This window comes from Sus scrofa, chromosome 11 (assembly GCF_000003025.6).
Source record: "Sus scrofa isolate TJ Tabasco breed Duroc chromosome 11, Sscrofa11.1, whole genome shotgun sequence".
Lineage (NCBI taxonomy): Eukaryota > Metazoa > Chordata > Mammalia > Artiodactyla > Suidae > Sus > Sus scrofa.
In genome coordinates this window covers 7,498,205-7,514,084 of record NC_010453.5, presented here as the reverse complement: position 1 = coordinate 7,514,084, position 15,880 = coordinate 7,498,205, and the positions used below count along the sequence as shown (strand labels likewise).

General features: G+C 52.4%; 1 long non-coding RNA gene across 1 annotated transcript in view; it reads left to right on the top strand.

Annotated features, from left to right (window-relative positions):
- Window positions 1,627-15,880, top strand: part of LOC106505256 — a 32,572-nt gene continuing 18,318 nt past the window's right edge. The window contains exon 1 of the long non-coding RNA XR_001299473.2: window positions 1,627-2,442. This is a non-coding gene — a long non-coding RNA (uncharacterized LOC106505256). The remainder of the gene's footprint in view (window positions 2,443-15,880) is intronic.

Here is a 15,880-nt window from a genome sequence, read left to right as displayed (position 1 = left end):
GTTTCTGGTTTTGCTTCAGTTTTAATGGAGCACAGCCTCCTTTCTGAGCCCATTTCCTTTCAACAATCCCCACCCCTCCCCCCCTCAAAGTGCTGGAAGGTTCTAGATCCCTGGGGGGCTGGGCTTCCTGTGCTGATGCTGGAAGGTGAGGCATCAGCTTCTTTTGAGAATCTCCCACGTCCTGTGGGGAGACACCTTCCAAGCATTGTCCCAGCACAGAATCATTGAGGGTTAAAAATGGATGCATCTTTTGTGTTCTCTGGCACAGCGTTTGGAAGTCAGACATGAATGATTTAAGGGTTGCCCATGGCTTACACTGCCTGTATTTCTGCATTGCTTGTTTGCTCAGATAATAAACTCTCCCGATGGTAGGGCTGCGAGGAGATTTAGAGATCTTGCTCAGCTTCTTCGGGTAAAGAAACTGAGGCCTGAAATTCCCATCGTGGCTCAGCGGAAACAAATCTGACTAGGAACCCTGAAGTTGCGGGTTCAATCCCTGGCCTTGCTCAGTGGGTTAAGGATCTGGTGTTGCTATGAGCTGTGGTGTAGGTTGCAGACGTGGCTCAGATCTGATATTGCTGTGGCTGTGGCGTAGGCCGGCAGCTGCAGCTCTGATTACACCCCTAGCCTGGGAATCTCCATATGGCGCGGGTGTGGCCCTAAAAAGAAAAATGGAAGAAGAAAAAAAAGAAACTGAGGTCTGGTGACGTCCCCGCAGATCAATAGAGCCCAAGGATCCTTAAAAACCCTGACACGTAGAGACAGAGATGTCCAAATTTCGGCCTGCTCCAGAGAGTGTTCTGTTGACTCATCTCCCCGTCATCTTTCCCCAGGTCTCTCTTAGAGGAAATGTGTATTTCTTCCTCTTAGAAAAGACAGCTCAGTGGTGTCATGTCATTACCTTCTTTATTCTTCTCTTTAGATCCCAGCTGCCTTTCTCCATGTTTCCAGCACTTGCCCTACTCAGACAGCTCCAAACTAGCTACCTGCCTTTCTGCCTAGAAACCCGATTTTCTGCAGCTGGGCCTAGTGGTTCCAGACCAGTTTTCACACGCCTCTCCCACCTGGTCCTTCAGCTCAAGAAACTGGGTTCCCTGCTCCCTGGCTGTGTGCTGTTATGCCTCAGAAGTGCCACTGGGTGGCAGTATTTCAGAGCATTCCTCAGCCAGCGACGTGGCTCTGGGCTGGGCTGGTGGTTTGTTTTCTAAGGCACAAACACAGGCCTGAACGGGCAGAGCAAAGAGGCTCGCTGTGGTGCTGGAGAAATCGAGTTTGAGATATCATGGTGATGAGGGCAGAGGTCTGCGTGCTGTCTGTGTACTTTCAGAGCTTGCCGGAGCCGCACGGCTGACGTCTGCCATCATTCTGAAAAAGGAATTTCCAATCCTAAGGCTGGTTAGGGGGTGTCACTGAAAAGAATGACCAGAACCCTCCGCTCTCCCTATTTTGATTTTTCAACATCGGGCCCTTATTCATCCATGAGAACAACAACCAAAGGGGAAAGGCAGTCCTCGTGAGCACTGTGTCTGTGCTGGACCGGGTGGTAATCCTTTTAACGGCTTTGGTCACTGCAGGCTATTAGCTATTAGGGGGGTCTGCTGAGGGGGGGTGGGAGCGGGGGGGGGGGGAGGTAGGGCCATCTGCTGATGACAACATGCCCAGGCAACCCAAAGAGCATTTAAAGAGACACAGCCCGTCTCCCAGGACACGCTTAATTCGCTTGTCGCTTGTCATTTAAAAGGTACACTTAAAGCTTGAATTTTTGTATCCCACTTATTTGCACGGCTCAAACCCTAAGTGCAATGCCTCGGACTGGAGTCAGTCCCAGGAACTATTTGTTTCCACCTCTCACGCCTTCTGCCCAGAGCTTCTCTGGGGACGCGAAGGAATGTGGACTGCAACTCTGCGGCATTTACATCACAGATTGGATTCCGTGGAAGTCAAACCAAGTGTTTTTATTACAAACAAGTCAGCCCAAGGCCAAATTGGGAAGGACCTTTTGGATTTCCAAGCCTCCCACCCAAGCCCCAGCCTCCACGCAGGAGAGAGTCCCCAGGTCCCTGTAGGTGGCCCAGGGCCCCCTCTAGTTCCTCTCTCATTTCATGACATTTCACCTTCCTTCTCAGGCCCCATGGGGCACTCAAGAAGGTGAGGTCTTCCAGGGTGCAAGGAAGTGTCAAGAGAAGGCAGGCTCTCTGTCCAGGGACGCTGGGGACAGGCAGCCCCGCCCCCAGGCGGGTTAGACCAGGAGGAAGCGGTGAGCCGATGGATGCCTGGCTTCCCCTCCTGGCCAGACCCTGGCTCAACACGGTGACAACTGCGTCACATCTGGGGATTTCCTACCCCAACTCCATGAGTAGGAAGATGTGGAGGATGCAGTTGATATCAAATGCATCCTGTCATCGCACAAAACCAAGCCTTCGGGCCCTGAACCAAGAGAAGGTAAGACCCTGGGGGAGATGACTCCGGAACCTGGAGCGGTCAGTGCCGATCATGGGAGGGGCCCGGGCCGTTTACCAAGGGCCCGGCCGCAGGGGTCCCCTGTGTCCAGGGGAGGACAGGGCCACCGTGATGGAGAGCTGAGGCTCGCTGAGCTGGGCCTCGAAGGAGGGTAGACTTAGCCATCAGAGGGGAGGAGGAGGGCGTTCCTGAAGGAGACCTCGGATGGACCAGGTGTGGAAAACAGGAACATTCGAGAATAAAAAGGTACCCCATGTGGGTGCAGCTGAAGGGTCTGAGAAGCATCAAGGGAGAACAGGTGCGAGAAGTAGGTACAGGTCAGATCTGGAATCTCTGTTGTTGGCTTTTTTGGATTTCATGGGACAGAGCCACTTAGTTTACCTTAAGCAAAGGGGTCTGAGATGTAGGGATAGGGGGACACGCACAGCCCTGCCTCTGAGAAAAACAGGGACACCCACACTGCCAAGCTCCACACAGATAGGAGGGTAGTTGACAGGCTAGTGTGTTAACAGAAAATCTGAGGTGCAGATCAGATGAGTGTCCCTCAGCGCTCCCAAGAGGAGGGGGCGCCACAGCACACAGGGCCTCACGGGGAGGCACCAGGGCCAGTCAGGAGGCAGAGGACGGGGAGAGCTGGGCCAGGAGCCTTTATTACGGTGTATGCAGAGGGAAAGGGTGAGGAAGGGGACAGGGTTTGGGGTTGGCTGCTTTGACTAATTTCAGCAGCCCTGGGCATAGGGCTGTCCCTAGTGGTCTGGTTCCTGGCCCTAGGTGATTAGGGCAGGGCGCTAGTGGCCCAGAGTGTGACAGCCACTAGGAGGTGGTGGGCTGTGGGCTCGGGACTGGTTGGTTTGCCTTTGGGAAGCGTGTCCCCGGATGGGTTATTCACTAGCTCTAGGTCTAGACTAACTCTGAGAAAGGTCAGCCCCTGTGGGGTCAGCAAGCCCTGATGTCAAAGCATCCGACTACAGAAAATAAAAGACTTGCATGGCTAATGCGTCACAAGGTCATGCAGGTCACAGTGTGGCCCTGGCAGCACTGTCACCTTGCTGTCCCTATGGCTGCCATGCCCGTACTCCAGAGTGGTGACTCATCCTGCGCCCCTTGCTGGCTCTCCTCCACCGCCCTGCCCTCTCCCAGGAGAGGAGCACACTGGTCTGGGGCCTCCATCCAGCACAGCTGTTCCTGTTAGGCAGATATTGATGCCAGGCCAGTGCTGGCTGCCATGAATCCAGTGCCCACTCACGGGCTGACAGTTTAGTAGCGAGTCTCATCGCTTGGCAAGCTGTGCTTAGATCCCACTGGATGGGGAGCGCTAAGGGTGAGAAGAGGCCCCCTGAAGATTCCCAGAAGCAGAAAACATACCCAACCAGCACCTTACTCAGCCCTTCCTGTGCAAAGCTTCTGAAAGGCCAGAGATGAAGCTGAGTTGTACCTGTGGATGCACTGGAGGACTTTAAACAGGGTGGTGACAAGTGAAAGCAGCATTTTTATAAGCAAGACGAATCTGGCAAAAACATATGGGAATGGATTAGAGAGGCAAGAGCCTGAAAACTGGAAGAATCATGATAAACCCTCATGGATTCAGGCACCTGGAAAGGGTGGTGACCATGGGGACAGAAAGGAAGGGGCAGTTCTCAGAGTCGAGGCTGAAGAAAGGGCTGGAGGAACTTAGTAACTGACTGGCCAGGGAAGGAGAGGGAGAAAGGCCACCAAGGGCAGCGAGGCTTTGAACCTGGTGGATGGAGAGCAAGTGCCTCACTGTCGAAAACAGGTCCAGAGAGCATGTGTGGAATGGAAGTTTCTCTGCTGTCCAAGGATGGGAATATTGAAATAAGTTTGCCAAGTTAGGCACAAAGCCAGTTACTATCCTACAGGGTGACGTAACAGTAAGCTTTGAGGTCATCTTTTCACCTGGACAGAAATGTTTGCATCTCTGCTAGATGGGGGGAAAAAAAAGTCATTTGCCGCTGAGTGACTGTCTACAAATTAACTCCTAACTTCACAAAGCTTGGGCCCAAATCACGAGTTAAGAGTAGGTCAGACTAGGTATGTTCCCCTTGATGATTCTAGCAGGGGCCTTTGCGACACTGTTCCAATTTAACCCTGAAAGGGCATGCACTCATCCTCTTGCTTTAGTTCCAAGTTTTGGACAATTTTCAACATCCTTCTTCCCATCCTTTCACCTGGGGATGTTAGATCCCAGCTTAAGCACTGTTCCTCGGTCAAGCCTTTCTTGACCTCCCTGACAAGGTCAGACCCCCTATTCATTTGCTCCCACAGCACAGAGTATCCCCCCTTCACAGGAGGCAGGTGAAAGAAAAGCTTATTCTGACCCTTGTTACCATGGTAAGGAGGATGTACTCTGGATCATTGCAATAGGCGCTGAGATGAGGAGATCAGGCTCAACGCCCAACACAAAGACAAGGGGGGGTTATGGCCAATGAGCAGAGTAGGAGGGTCGGTGGCTGGAAATTACTCAGAGGGGACATCGAGGGCAGGGCTTTTGGCTAAACTGATTTAATAGGATTCTAGCTGAAGGCAGGCCAGTGTCATCAGGTCTCAGGGGTGGGGGTGAGGAATTCAATTAGACATCTTGGGTGATGAGATATCAAGGGTAGGGAGTCTCCCTATACAAGTTCAGCGAGATTCTTGCTACAACGGGGTGATGCAAGGACAGCACAAGGACCAGTGTTGAGGCACCGTTAAGAAGGCTCCAAGGGGCTGGCAAATGTTGGGTCGAGAAAGAGGTTTTGTCGGTCAGCACTGCCCTAACGTTTATGAAGCTGTGTGGCATTCTGTCTGCCTCCTCCTCTAGACTCTAAGCTCCCCAAGGCAAGACCATTGTCACATTCTGCTTGCTCATTTTTGTTTTTGTTTTGTGTTTTAATTCATTATGTTGAATTATTTTATTTCTTTTTTCTTTTTTTTGCTTTTTAGGGCCACACCCACAGCATATGGAAGTTCCCAGGCTAGGGGTCAAATTGGAGCTGCAGCTGCTGGCTTATGCCACAGCCACAGCAGCGTCTGCAACCTACACCACAGCTCACGGCAATGCCGGATCCCTGACTTACTAAGTGAGGCCAGGGATTGAACCGCGTCCTCACCGGTACTAGTCGGATTCGTTTCTGCTGCACCACAACAAGAACTCCTGAATTCCTTTTTTTGAACGGAAGTAGAATTGATTTACACTGTTGTGTTAATTTCTGCTGTACAGCAAAGTGATTGAGTAACACACATACAGACAACTTTTAAAAAATATTTTTTTCCTTTTTATGGGTCATCAAAAGGCCCTGAATATACTTCTCTGTGCTGCTCAGTAGGACCGTGTTGACTAACCCCTTTGCGTGTAACAACTTCCGTCTACGAAGCCCAGGCTCCCATGGAGATGCCCACAGGCATAGAAAGTGTTCCATAAATCCTTCCTTCCTGTGGAGTGGCTGAATGAATGGACGGACACCGGGCATCTTGTCTGGGGAATGCCGGGAAGGCAGGAAACAGTCGTCCACACCCTGCAGCCACCTCCCTGCCCGTCTGTCGTGATTGTCCTTTGTTCCTAGTGCTTAATCGCCCCTTTTCTCATTTGCCTGCCTGGCCAGGAATTCCGCTCTGAGGGGACTGCTCTCTTCCTGCAGCTGCAGCTCCCTGGTGCTGACTCAACCCTTCCTGCCATCTTGCCTTGAGGGCCAGGCGCACTGACGGGGGAGCAGCGACCCTCTCCCCGTCTTGTGCAGAGGCTTCCTGGTTTGTATGCCTGCCCCCTGCCCATTGCCCGGGACTCCCTGCCAGCCTTAAGCAAAGAGGAGACTGCTGAGGACCAGCTCACTGTCCATCACTGAAACTGCTGGGGGTGGGGACCAGGGCTTGCTGAGTTCCCACGATTGGCTGGCGATTGGCGAGGGCTCCTAACCTCTTTAAGGGCGGATGGCAGAGAGCGCCCTGGGGATGTGGCTGGCTCCCCTGCCCCTCACCTTGTCCTGTCCTCCATCGGCCCCTCCAGTCGTGTCCCACTGGGCCTCTCTGAACCCTCACAGCGCCCCCACCCTGACCTCGCTAGCCCTCCTGGTGCTCCTTTGCTTATTCCTTTCCTCAGGCCTCTGAGCTCTTCTCTGGTCTAACCGTTCACTCCGGGCAGCTGGTCTCTAAGCGGCCGGCAGCTCCCAGCCTCTGCCAGGAACCCCAGGCTCACATCCTTCATCCCGGGGCAGCCTCTGGGATGATGCTCATGGTCCTGGGGTCTCCCTCCCCTTGAGCAGGGGCTCCATCCAGTGACTTGCTGCTGACAAATTAAGTATGGCCAAAGCGACAAGACGCGGCTTCTGTGTTGGGTCCCCCCCCGCGCCGCCCTGCTCCCTCTGCGGGCAGTACGGGCGGCTGCCTGCCCCGCACTGCCCTGAAGAGAGGTCCACGTGGTGAGGGGCTGGGTGTGGCCTCTGGCCAACAGCCAGTGAGGACCTGAGGCCCTCAGCCCAAAGCTGTGAAGGGGAGACCTGAGCCACAGAACCAGCTGAACCACATGCAGACGCTGAGCCCAGAAACTGAAATACTAAACTACGCCTTGTTTTAAACCGGTATGTCTAGGGGTCATTTGCCAGGCAGCGACAGGTCACTAACAGAGCATCTAACAGCCTCCTCTGCTTGGATGTGGGAAGCACATCTCAAACTTAACCCGGCTCCCCCCAGTCTCAAGCTCCTCTCCTAAAAGGAGAGAGAACAGAATACACCGCAATAAAGGAACACCACGCTGCAGAGAGAGGGCTGAGGAAACGCCCGGGTTCAGGGACCCACCTGCCTGAGAATCTCCCAGGGAGGTACCTGGCATGAGAGTCAGAAAACAGTAATTCCCTGCAGGTGCAGGTGGGCCCCAACTCAAAATCCAGCCAGACCGCCTGCTCCTGATAATCCTGCCTGATGAGTGGGGCAGGTTGGGAGGGTTCACTGTGCGGCTGCAGGCGCTGACACTGCCCTGCAATGTGCACAGCCAGGGCGGGGAAAGGAAACGCCATACTGACAAAAGCCACAGAAGCTCAAGACCATGTGCACATCATGTGGACATTTTAAAAAGTCCACCCAACCCCAGTCAAACTGTTCAGACACTTTCTGAGATGAGCATCTGACTGAGCAGTAACTATCTTGATGCTTTCAGCTTCCTCCTATGGGAGCGATTGTGAGATTTTATTCCAAGTTTCTCTCGATTAAAAAAAAAAAAAAAAAAAAGACAAAATTTGAGCTCATCTCCCACACACTTTGATGCCAGGCAGGGCGGGGAGAATCCTAAATCTGAACATTGAAAAATAAGTCCCCTCTGTATGCTGTGTGTTTTTCTAACACCTTATAGTGAGACGAAGTGTGAAATAAAGTGTGCTCTTTCACAGGTGTGAGCTCAGGCCAGCCTCACACAACCTGTGGAAGGGACGGAAAACATGGATCTTCTGCCACGTGAAGTGGAAACTGAAGCTCCGAGAGGTTGGAGCCTTGCCTTAGGTCACCCAGCTGGTCCATTCTGGAACCTGCCTTGGCATCGTTCTCCTGGTTCATTTGCCTGTTCCTCTGCAGTGGAGGCCCTTGACCTTGAGCTGCGTCCACCCCAGTGTTCATCCCACATGTTGGGACCACAGAACCATAAACCGCGACCACGTTCCACACGCACCCCTGGGGTCAGAGGGAAGCAGGAAAGGTGGTTCTGCACATGGCCAGGCGACGGATACCAGCTTGGTCTCCCAGGCTGCCATCTTGGGGGCTGATGGTTTAGCCAATGCTCTGGAAGATGGGAGCACACAGGCGCCCTGGTACCAACCGGGGCCCCGTCTCAGAGCAGAGGCAGGGTTGCCTGGCTTTGCCCGAAGTTTCAAGGTCTTGGGTGTAGCACCAGCAGTGGGTGGAGGTGGAGGTGGTGCTAGTGTGGGCCCCACATGCTCACCACCTCGTGGTTGACAGATCTTGGCAAGAGTGCAGGGCACAGGGAGGTGACACAAGATGCTGAGTTTGGGATTCAGGTTACTGCCGAGTGAGAGGGAGAGAGAACCGAGGGTGGAGGCCCAGGGCTTTGCACAAACTCAGCAAGGACTTTGGACCTCCAAGCCATCCAAGTGGAGGTTTGAGGCAATCCTGTCTTAAAATCCAGGGAGGCCCCCGACCAATTATCCTAATAATGAAATGAAGGCTGGAGCGTTTAAGGACTTGCCTTGAACATCAAGCTACCAGGCCAGGGCTCTCTTCCGTGATCCTGATTTGACGTGACACCAGATCACTCGGCCCTGTGAGAATTCCCCAGCCAACTCTGGTGACAGCCTGCCAGTCACAGCACAAACACCCAGTGCTCCCCACCTCGGCCTGGCCCAGCTCCCTCTATCCTGAGGCCAGTTTCTGCCAGTCTTGAGGATGTTTCCCGAGGCTAAAGGAAGGCTCATTTTCTAAAGGTTTGCCCTTGTTATGTACTTGACACAGGCCCTTGAGAATCTGCCCCCAGTTTATGGATTCTGAAGACAGGCTCCAAGGGGCGTGCGGTGAGCGCAGGTTTCCCGGGCACAGCTCTCTGGCCTCGCCTTCCCGGCCAGTGGAGGCCCTGGGCAAGGGCTTCGCTGATCAGAGCAGCAGGTTGCCTGTTCAGTCACTGGCAGCTCATCCAGCCACCGAAACCTGAGACTTACTTCCACAAGGTCATGGGGCTATTGGCCCCTTGTCAGCACCTTCCCAGAAATGGAGGGTGGAGACAAGTTCAAATCGCTCTGCAAAGTGGAAACATTCACCGCAGCCATTCAAGACTTCCTTCAACACAAGCTTACGGGGGAGGAGTGCGTGCCACGCACCCAGCCGCATGCCTGGGATGCCCTGGTGAGGGAGATGAGCACGTGGGCCCGCCCTCAAGACAGAAAAGCGGGGAGACGGGCCAGGCAGCAGCTGCACCTCAGTGGGGAACGGCTGTGCTGGGGTGGCCGGGGACCAGGCTGGCCAGGACGCACACAAGTTGGCTATGGCCAGAAGACTTGAGGGTGCCAACCATTCTCCAGAATTGGCATATTAGCGACGTCAAGGCTGTGAAGAAATTGGTTCTCTGAGAATCAAGAGTCCCAAACTACTGCAAATCCTTCAGGAAGGACCACAATGCCGACATACCTACTTCAGCTCTCATTTCTCCAAGACTCCCTGGCTGGACTTTGAATCAGAGATGCAGCTGCTGGCCACAACCACAGCCACAGCCACAGCAATGAGGGATCTGAGCCACGTCTACAACCTACACCACAGCTCACAGCAACGCTGGATCCTTAACCCACTGAGCAAAGCCAGGGATTGAACCCCGGTCCTCACGGATCCTGGCTGGGTTCATTTCTGCTGAGCCACAATGGGAACTCCCTGGGCTGGACTTCGTTTATTTTGGCTGCTCTGGTGAGGCCATGGATCAAGGCATTTAAACCACAGGTTCTGGAAACAGACAGCTCCACCTCTCACTAATGCTGCGACTTGGAGGAAATCTCCAAACTCAACATCTCTGGGCCCCAGATTCCTCGGCTGAAAAGTGGAGCTAATCGTAGAGTTGTTAGACGATGTATCAGGCTTCTCCCCCCAAACAGAACATCTCGTATATATTATGAGATTTATTCTAAAGAGGTGGCTCACACGACTATGGGGGCTGGCGAGTCAGATGCCAGGGGTCAGGCTGGAAACTAAGGCAGGAGTTGAAACTGCCGTCTTGAGGCAGGATTTCTTCTTCTCTAAGAAACCCCAGCTTTTGCTCATAAGGCCTTTTAACCATTGGATGAGGCCCATATCTTACAGAGGAGGGCCTCTCCTTTACTTAAAATCAACCAATAGTAAATATTAGCCATATCTGCAAAATACCTTCACAGTAAAGCCTAGCTTAGACTTTGATTAAATCACTGAGTACTATAACCTGGCTAAGCTGACAAAACTAACTATCCCAGAAGGATGAAGACAAGGTAAGTATAACACTTAGCCCAATCCCAGCACAGTGCTCAGTATATGGAGGCAATTCTTATTTTAATTTATTCAAAAATACTTGGGCATCTGCTGTGACTGGTGGAGGTATCTAATCTAGCTGATCACAAGAGAGATTAAAAGTACACCCAACTGGGTTGATAGAGGCAAAGCATTCCATGCAGAGTGGATAAGCAGTGAGGTCTTATTGTACAGAAGAGAACTATATCCGGTCTCTTGGGATAGACCATGATGGAAGACAACATGAGAAAAAGAATGTACATACATGTATGACTGGGTTGCTTTTCTGTACAGCAGACATTGGCACAACATGGCAAATCAACTCTAAGTTTTTAAAAAATCACAAAAAAATTGAAAGAGGAAAAAAACTACACTCAAGTACCACCAAGTGCCCAGGTCCCAATACTCTGGTCCCCTCTGAGCCAGCGTGTGACTGTTTATGCCTCAAAGCCTCTCTCTGTGCTGGCAGGAAGACAGTTCTTTATCACAAACTTTGCTGCCACAGAAGCTCTCAGTAAAGAACTCTGTAGACGCTGTGTGTGTGTGTGTGTGTGTGTATAATTATTGTAGATGATATATACAATATATATTGTGTGTATATACATAGAGAGAGAGAGCAATATTAGTGCTTTTGTTTTTAACCAGGATCTTTATCAGCATTCTCAATGCCTTAAAGGATGGCTGGATCTCACTTCTTCCAATCTAGTGAAATTCCTTTTCTCCTTATATTTTCATTGCTACAAAAACTTTTGGCTGACAAGGTAGGGGAAGCATGGGAGACTATCTGGATTTTCCATCAATAAGGCTTGGAAGTAGATCAAGATCCTATCACCACAAAACCTTCTTGGGTCTGAGATGGTCTCGTGTGGCTAAGATGGGAGCAGTTATAAGCTGAGTACAGGTTATAGATGTGGAGATGTCTGCCCTAAGCAAGGGAGGCTAAGAGGCTGCTCACAGGAGGACCACCTCGATCCTTTTGGAGAGAAGCCCTAATCCTTAACGCTTAAGGGTGCAGGCCTGTGATCAGATTTCAAGTTCAAATCTCAGCTCTGCTCCTTAAGGGCTGAATGGCTTGGGCAACTTACTGGGCTCTCTCTTTGTCCTTCAGTTTCTTCTCTTGGAAGTGGGTGACTATGGAAATGAGTCTCTAAATATGAAGTACTCGGCACATAGTCATCATTTATGTTAATTAAATTATTAGTGTTATTATTTTTACTATTCTTATTGTAAGTGGTAGAACCTGACTCAAGTAAACTTAAAGCAAAAGATTTATTAAGAAAGAAAGACACTACTTTACAGAATCAAGGAATTGGGCTTCAGAAAGGGATGAGGCAGGGCAAATCCAGGAGCCTCAGGAGAGATGGGCACTATAACCTCGAGGGCTCCCGGGACGTCCTCATGCCTTCTCACGTCTGTCCTTCTCTCTAGGTTGTTCTCAGTGATGGAAACACAGGAGTTTTCTCTCTGCTGCATGTTCATCCCTGGTTGGCTGTGGCCCAGCTCTGGCCATCTTCACCCCCTGACCCAGGTTGAGCGAGCAGCCCCTCGTTGTCAGAGCAAAGAGGAAAGGGAGCACGTGGGCCACTTAGTGATGCCCCCAAAGTGGCACCTGTCACTTTTGCTCCCACGTTTCATGGTCAAGCCTGAGAGCAACAGGGTGGAAATGCATCATCCTCCTGCAGGGACAGGAGTAAGAATCTAGCACAGACCATGAAACCATGGTAACCAGACCATGGTTAGCGGGACCAGGTGGTCAGAATGTTGTGGGAGGGGAGGCCCCTCCCAATAAAGTGAAGCTGGAAGAACCCTACACATGTTCTTCAGGGGAGTTTGATGCCACAAGGTGGCCCCAGTACACACACACACACACACACACACACACACACACACTGCAGAGGGAATATAGAGAAAAATACATAAGAAGCTGATACACCAAAGTGAGGCTCTGACTGGCCACAAGGAAGCCACATGATTGACCTGAAGTATTTAGAACAGAAAGTTAGACGTGCTTGAAGTCAAACGTCACCTCCGAAGGGTAAAGAGTCCAGGAAAGGCATCTGCTGGGGGCCTATGAGTGGAAACGGGGGGACATTATCTCTTGGGACATGATTGCCGCCCTGAGAATGTTCTGGTCCAACATTTCGTCCTGAGCTGCCGAGCTGAACAGGACCCAGGTCTGGTCTGGAGAGCAGACCCAAGGGTGGAGCAAAGGAGCGAAACCCGAGACAACATTGAAACCGGTTCAGGTTTATGTGCGAGGCTGAAGAGACCCAGCCGGGCAACCCAGCACCCAGCGGCGCCTTGCCACCCGCCTGGTCTGTGCTCTGTGCATCAACATCCTGCTGCAAAACAGCCCGAGGCCGCGAGACAGTGGCCCCAACCCCCACCAAGGAGACCCATCAGCGAGAAGACAATCTCAGAGGTTCCATTTCCAGAGGGGCTGCTGAACCCCTTGTGAGAGGGCCCAGGCCCTGAGGAGGTGGTTTGGTTTTGTTTTTTCTATTGTTTTAAGGGCCTTTCATCCAGGACCCTTCAGGCAACCAGGAAAAAAATGATGAAAAGGACAGAAACGGCCACAGACATTGGAGGTGTGAAATTTTAAAAAAGAAAATGCTTTAAAAAGAAAAAGGAAAAGACCAAAATTGGAGCTGTGACTAAGAATGAAGCAGAGAAGGAGGCCTTGAGCCAGGAAGCAAGGAAGAGACCCAGGATGAGGCCACAGAGACCCAGGAAGAGGGGAGAAAGGTGACCAGACAGAGGCCGAGCTCGTGGGCCGCAGGCATCTACCGTGTGAAACACGCCTGCTTCTCCAGCCCTAGCCAGGCCTTCCCCTGCGTGGCTTCTGTCACGATGCAAGCCCTAACGCCTATGAGAGCAGCAATGCTTGTCTCCTTTGCATCTTGCAACTCTGATTTCCCTAGTGATTAAGTCAAGAAGGGCTGCAATGCAGGCTGACCAGACTTGGGGGTCTGCTGGTTTGGGTTTTGTTTTCCAAGCAAGGATATTGAAACTGAGTACATCTGAGCAAAACGTTTCGTCTCCTACTGCTGTGGCTTAAATATTTGTGTCCCCCAAAATTCATATGTTGAAATCCTAACCCCTTAAAGATGTGAGTATTTGGAGGTGAGGCCTTTGGGAGGGGCTCCCTCTTGAGTGAGATGAGTGCCCTTATAAAAGATGCTCCAAGAGCTCCCTGGATCCCTGGCTGTGGTCACCGCATGAGGACACAAGCGGAAATCTGCAGCCCAGACGAGGACCCTCACCCAACACGGTGACACCCTAGTCTCACACTGGCAGCCTCCAAACGGTGAGAAATAAGCTTCTGTTGTTTGTAAGCCACGCAGGCTGAGGCTTTCACTACAGCAGCCAGAACTAAGATCCCAGCTGGCCCTCCGTCGGCTGCCCTCACTCTGAACCTGGGAAAAACTGGCTGCGGCAAGAATGACTCCCGGGCAGGTCTGAGGCCGAGAGTCTCCAGGGAGAGGGTGTGAATCATCTTCACATGGGGTCTGTCTTCAGCTCAGAGTCGTCAAATTCCCACAGAGATGTGAGCACCTTCTGGCAAAAGCAGATGTTGAGACTAAAATGGAACACAGGTGCATCGGAGACGCGCTTGAAAGAGAAGAAAGGAAGCGTGGCATCGTCTGCGTCTCGCTTACCCTGGTGACCAGGGACCTCGCTGGTGGAGGGACAGCCACTCGGGGAGGGTGCAGGGGGGCTCCGGGCCAGCCCGCCGTCCACCCATTGCCCTACTCCCTCTGGCCGCCTGCCCCTGGCCGCCACTCCCCAGGGAGACAGCCACCTGTCCAAAGCCTGCGGTCCTCTGGGGAAATTCACCCCAGATCATTACTAGGCTGAAGTTCCTCCTTCCAGAGACTCCCTCTTACCACCACAGTTTTCGCCGTTAAAACAAAGCATCATGAGTTTGCTGGGAACATTGTAATCCTAAGTCATTCTAAAGGAGGAGTGTGCTGATGATATTTTTATTCTTTCGGATTCGTGTCATCTTATACCCGACAGCCTCAGATTCCTAAGGAAACAGGTGCCCCGTCTCCTTGTCACAACAGCCATCAGTGCTCAGGAGCTGAGTCTCTCCGGCCTCAGACCAGATCTCCGTGTTCAGGGCCTGAGGGCTGCTCTGTACCTCACACAAGTTACACTTGAAAACAACGCTGGTTTCTGAGGTCAAGGCCTGCAGAGGGTCTGCGATTTTACCTCGACTTCAAGCTAAGACGTTTCACAGACACGAGACGGCTGTCAGAGACGGATAACGATTATTCTCAACAGTGTCCCTCCGCGGCGTCCACACAGCGTTTGCCCCGGCTCCCTGCCCACAGTCCGCGGAGCTACACGGCCGGCCCAGAGGGGCGTGGTCACTCTGCGGCTGAGGGACCCAAGGTCAAGGGCCTGCTCTTTGAGCAGGAGACCATGCAGACAAGCCCACGGGGGAGCTAGCACTTCCGGGACGTCACTGGGAGCACCCTGACCGCCTCAGACGTCTGCGTGATGAGCCCTGAGGTCAGACGTCCGCGGTGAGGGCGTCCCATCCTTGCCACAGCCTCTCAGCATCTGTCCAAGTGTCCCCTCTCGCATGGCTCCATTGTCTGAGACCTTCTTCAATCACATCCCTGTTACCGTGCAGACGAGTGCATTTCTGGCCTGGGAACCCTGTCTCCCAGGCAACCCGGCTCGCTCACAAAAACATACCACTTCGCAGAAGAGCACATTAGAATTAAATATAAAACCAAGGCTTTTCCATCTTTCTCCATGTGTTTGGGCTACGCCGACTTTATTTACAGAGTCGCTGAGGCCAAGGAAGGTATTGTTTGGTCGGGAGTGGGCTGGGTGTATATACCCTGGTTCTGCGCGGCGCAGCGCAGGCGGCGAACAAGCATGTGGGTGCTGAATGTGTTGGGATTCTCTGAACAACACAGCTCACAGATGCTTTTTAAAATGCCTGTTACTCATTCCTCCTCTAAGCCTGGCTGAACTTTAGGCCAGCCCGAGGGGCACGGTGTGGGCATCTCTGACACTGGGGGGCAGGGTTCATTGACCAGGCCTTTTATTTTCCATATTCTGATGCTTTGACAAGTGGGGTCTGGCTGGGAGGACTGACCCCACGGGGCTAGCCAAGCCCTAGAGCTAGTAAACAACCCACCAGGAACATGCTTTTCAAATACAAACCAGAATTCCCTGGTCGCCTAGCAGGTGAGGATTTGACATGGTCACTGCTGTGGCACAGGTTTCACCCCTGGTCCAGGATGCAGTTAGAAAAGAAAAAAATCCAGTGCAAACCCATGAGTCCACGGTCCACACCCCGGCACCTCACTGTTGGCTTTCAGACTCTGGGTCACTCTCCTGCTAATAACTCAGGGGTCAGGAACCAGACAACCAGGGTTAGCCCTATGACCCAGAGCCCTCTGGCATCCCCCCAGCTCGCCCTGCCTTGCCCATTCCGTCCCTT